General features: G+C 52.3%; 3 non-coding genes across 3 annotated transcripts in view; all 3 read left to right on the top strand.

The window, feature by feature from the left end:
• The first annotated feature begins 777 nt into the window (after positions 1 to 777).
• Positions 778 to 2,681, top strand: LOC137929122 (small subunit ribosomal RNA). The gene has a single exon (XR_011108697.1). It is a non-coding gene; the product is annotated as a small subunit ribosomal RNA (ribosomal RNA).
• An 807-nt stretch (positions 2,682 to 3,488) lies between these two features.
• LOC137929101 (5.8S ribosomal RNA) lies at positions 3,489 to 3,645 on the top strand. The gene has a single exon (XR_011108677.1). It is a non-coding gene; the product is annotated as a 5.8S ribosomal RNA (ribosomal RNA).
• A 1,174-nt stretch (positions 3,646 to 4,819) lies between these two features.
• Positions 4,820 to 5,000, top strand: part of LOC137929135 (large subunit ribosomal RNA) — a 4,034-nt gene continuing 3,853 nt past the window's right edge. Inside the window, exon 1 of the ribosomal RNA XR_011108709.1 lies at positions 4,820 to 5,000. This exon is cut by the window's right edge and continues 3,853 nt beyond it. This is a non-coding gene — a ribosomal RNA (large subunit ribosomal RNA).

Raw genomic sequence — 5,000 nt, forward strand, 5'->3', positions numbered from 1 at the left:
AAATTTAAAAATTATTCTTAGAAAACGCGCGCGAATCGAACAAAACTAATAACACCGATACACAAACAACGCGCGCCACCAACGAGAACGCCCGAAACTGAAACTTCTATAACCGACAAACGCACGAACGACACAGCGGCGGCGGAGGAGGGAAGAAAAAGGGGATCATCTCCCCACAACAACACACCGTAAACTGTGTCGGACGACGTCTCCGTTATGTAAGAGCGGAAGGCGTAAGAGAACGTCTCGTTTAATTAACGCGAACGGCGTTGGGCTCCCGAGTCGACTTCGGGGCGGCCCTTAACGCATCGCATCAACGAGCTCGTCGCGCGCTAGTCGCGCGACGGTCGATCATGATATATAAATCAAGGATTTCGGATCTCTCTAAAACCGGGCTGGAAATCGGTCATTGTTCGTTTTGCGAAACGATATTTTATAAAAGTGAAGATTTGTATGTGTCTCGTCAAAGAACGTTCCGATGAATCGGACGCGATGCCGCGTCCAAAGTAAATCTGGACGAACGCGAGGCGAGTGTTGAGATATACATTTTCCTCCGTGAACAGATAGAAAAACGAATTCATTTTGTTGTTGCGGTGTGGTGTTGTGTGTGTATTGTAATAAATACGCACGCACGCACGCACGCAAAAAGCTACCTAGGCACCGGCGCGTCACGGCGTTTCGAACGTCCGACGCGTCGCTTGTCACACGTCTATCATATCATCATCACCCTCATATCTCTCGTATGTGCGGTGTTGGTGTGTGTTAGCTCTAGCTAGCTCCCTGGTTGATCCTGCCAGTAGTTATATGCTTGTCTCAAAGATTAAGCCATGCATGTCTCAGTGCAAGCCGTATTAAGGCGATACCGCGAATGGCTCAATATATCAGTTTTGGTTCCTTAGATCTTACCTCGGTTACTTGGATAACTGTGGTAATTCTAGAGCTAATACATGCAATCAGAACTCTGACCAGTGATGGGATGAGTGCTTTTATTAGATCAAAACCAATCGACGGAGGGCCTCGCGTCCGAAGTCGTTAATTTTGATGAATCTGGATAACTTTTGCCGATCGCATGGTCCAGCACCGGCGACGCATCTTTCAAATGTCTGCCTTATCAACTTTCGATGGTAGTTTCTGCGACTACCATGGTTGTCACGGGTAACGGGGAATCAGGGTTCGATTCCGGAGAGGGAGCCTGAGAAACGGCTACCACATCCAAGGAAGGCAGCAGGCGCGCAAATTACCCACTCCCGGCACGGGGAGGTAGTGACGAAAAATAACGATACGGGACTCTTACGAGGCCTCGTAATCGGAATGAGTACACTTTAAATATTTTAACGAGGAACAATTGGAGGGCAAGTCTGGTGCCAGCAGCCGCGGTAACTCCAGCTCCAATAGCGTATACTAAAATTGTTGCGGTTAAAAAGCTCGTAGTTGCATTTGTGCGCCGCGCTGTCGGTGCACCGCATCCGCGGTGATACTGACACGTCTGCGGAGCATATCGTCGGTGAGCCGTCGGTAAAACGGCGGTTCAATATCAAAATCCTATCGCGGTGCTCTTCGGTGAGTGTCGAGATGGGCCGACAATTTTACTTTGAACAAATTAGAGTGCTCAAAGCGGGCTCAAAATGCTGCTTGAATATTTCGTGCATGGAATAATAGAATATGATCTCGGTTCTATTTTGTTGGTTTTCAGAACTCCGAGGTAATGATTAATAGGGATAACTGGGGGCATTCGTATTGCGACGTTAGAGGTGAAATTCTTGGATCGTCGCAAGACGAACATCAGCGAAAGCATTTGCCAAAGGTGTTTTCATCAATCAAGAACGAAAGTTAGAGGTTCGAAGGCGATTAGATACCGCCCTAGTTCTAACCGTAAATATGTCATCTAGCGATCCGCCGACGTTACTACGATGGCTCGGCGGGCAGCTTCCGGGAAACCAAAGATTTTGGACTCCGGGGGGAGTATGGTTGCAAAGCTGAAACTTAAAGGAATTGACGGAAGGGCACCACCAGGAGTGGAGCCTGCGGCTTAATTTGACTCAACACGGGAAATCTCACCAGGCCCGGACACCGGAAGGATTGACAGATTAACAGCTCTTTCTTGATTCGGTGGGTGGTGGTGCATGGCCGTTCTTAGTTGGTGGAGCGATTTGTCTGGTTAATTCCGGTAACGAACGAGACTCTAGCCTGCTAAATAGGCGTCGTCATTTAGGTGTGCGCCGCTCCGGTGGCGCAACTCACTGGCGACGTATTAAAATTCTTCTTAGAGGGACCGGCGGCTTCGAGCCGCACGAGATTGAGCAATAACAGGTCTGTGATGCCCTTAGATGTCCTGGGCCGCACGCGCGCTACACTGAAGGAATCAGCATGTTCTCCCTGGCCTAGAGGCCCGGGCAACCCGTTGAAACTCCTTCGTGCTGGGGATTGGGGTTTGCAATTATCCCCCATAAACGAGGAATTCCTAGTAAGCGCGAGTCATAAGCTCGCGTTGATTACGTCCCTGCCCTTTGTACACACCGCCCGTCGCTACTACCGATTGAATGATTTAGTGAGGTCTTCGGACCGACACGCGGTGGCTTCACGGCCGTCGGCGTTGCTGGGAAGTTGACCAAACTTGATCATTTAGAGGAAGTAAAAGTCGTAACAAGGTTTCCGTAGGGGAACCTGCGGAAGGATCATTAACGTGTGTGTATGTGTGCGAGACGCGTGATATGTTCACGAACGTTGTTGCGCCGCTGTTGCTGTTGTTGCTGTTGCGACGACGACGACGACGACGACGACGACTTCGTACATACCGTGTTTACACATATATATATGTAATACATCCATAATGATATATATATATACGACATATATACATATATATGTACGTACGCGCGCGCTGCTGTTCGTATCTAATGCGGACGAGCGCGCGCGCGTGTGCGTGCGTGTGTGTGTGCGTGTTTGTATATATGTATAAAAAATAAAATGTGAAATAATTGTCTCTAGCGTCTATTACGCCTAACGGCGCAGCGGCGACGGCGCCGTGGCGGTGGCCGGTGGCGGTGGTGGCATTCGTCGAAAGTGCTACCGCCGCCGCTGCCTCCGCCGCCGTCGAAGCGGCCGGGTGGCGGAAAAACGCCGAGAGACGAGCGCCGACCGGGGCATACCAAACGGAGCGTTCGAAGCGGTGAAAATCCCCACTGCCTAGCTCAGGCCCTTTATTGTCGGTTGGCGCTATACAAAACGAAATTTAAGCGGTTAGAAAGATGACAATGTCGTGCGTCACGCCAGCTCGTTGGGGGGTGCGCGGGTCGTCGTCGTTCATCATTCTAAAGGATTCGCGTCGGGGCGTTAAGCTTTTTCGGTGCCGTTTCTTTATGAACGCCTCGGCGCACATGAATTCGACCAACTTTCGACGTTAATACATAAAAACGGACAATCAAGTGGCCGACGGCGAGAGCCGTAGGCCGCTACCGTAAGTAATAACAACATTAAGAAAAAACCATTACCCTGGACGGTGGATCACTTGGCTCGCGGGTCGATGAAGAACGCAGTTAACTGCGCGTCATAGTGTGAACTGCAGGACACATTTGAACATCGACATTTCGAACGCACATTGCGGTCCGTGGAGAAATATCCAGGACCACTCCTGTCTGAGGGCCGGCTGTTAAAATATAAAAACCACACTGTTCGGTGTAGAACGCGCGCTACGTGCGCTCGCGCCGGTCGATGCGCGCGGCGGTGACGCGCGACGCGGCGGCGGCGGGTTGGTGGGGGGTGATGAACGAGCTCGCGGACGGTGCGATGGGACGATCTCTAATAAGAGTCTCTCGTCCGCGCCGCCGCGGCTCTCACTCTCTCTCTCTCACTATCCGCCGTCGCTGTCGTCGCGCTGCCGCTGCCGCACTACCGCGCGCGGGCGAGCGGGCGCGCGCTCTTTCGAACAATTGACGGTTTCCGTTGAACGTTCTTCGCGACGGACGACGGACGGCGGGGTGCTGCACCCCTCACGTCCGCGTACGCGCGGAGCGCGTTTACGGTCCGTTTAAATATATCGAATTGTATTGAATATGAAACGAGTGTGAAAAGATTACACGCATCGCTAAGACGCGAGTCTTCGTAGTGCGGTCTTCGTCCGAGCTCATCGGTTCGTGTATACGATATAATAAAATATATCGGAAGCACAGACGACGCGTCTCCGACGGATGCGACCGGCAGGCGGTGAATGTTTTCTTGCGCGGCAAGCGTAACGCACACACAAACATATGTAAGTAAACATTACGTGATGTTCATGTGCGCGCGCGCCTAGCCCGATGCGAGAGAGTTCACCGCTCGTCGTCGCTACGCATCCGTATTATGTCGGTGATACGCGTCGTCGTTCCAGTGCGAACGTTATATTATCGTATCGATACGGACCGATACCGAAAGGGCCGGACGATCGATCGCTAACGAAAAGTACTCGCGCTCGCGTATGCGTGTCGAGATTTTCGTTTACGCTCGTATCATCATAATCATCATCATCGTCATCGTCGTCGTTCATCGCGCAACGCGTGTTGTGTGTGCAGCGTTGCGTTGTGCGTGCGCGCGTCTAGAGACCTCTAAGGACTCGCGACGCGCGCGCCTCGCGCACGCGCACTCGCTCTGCGACGCGCGATGATCGCGACGGTGGGGGTGGTGTACGGTAGGCGGACTCGACGTCCGAAGGGCGTCCCGCGACGACGACCGGCCGCCGTGCGCGCTTGCTTGCTTGCGCGCGCGGTCCGTCGGTTCGTCGTCGTCAAAAATATAATAAGGGACGTCGCGTACGGATATCGCGTCTGCCTCGAATTTTTATCGTTGGCCTCAGATCAGGGAGGATCACCCGCCGAATTTAAGCATATTAGTAAGCGGAGGAAAAGAAACTAACAAGGATTTCCCTAGTAGCGGCGAGCGAACAGGAAAGAGCCCAGCACTGAATCCCGCGATCGTCTCGAGCGCGGGAGATGTGGTGTTCGGGAGGTTCCGCTTTCTCGTCGTCG

Source organism: Battus philenor, unplaced genomic scaffold (assembly GCF_028537555.1).
Source record: "Battus philenor isolate CCGP_79_NKW_IND1 unplaced genomic scaffold, ilBatPhil1.0.hap1 SCAF_42, whole genome shotgun sequence".
Taxonomy (NCBI): Eukaryota; Metazoa; Arthropoda; class Insecta; order Lepidoptera; family Papilionidae; genus Battus; species Battus philenor.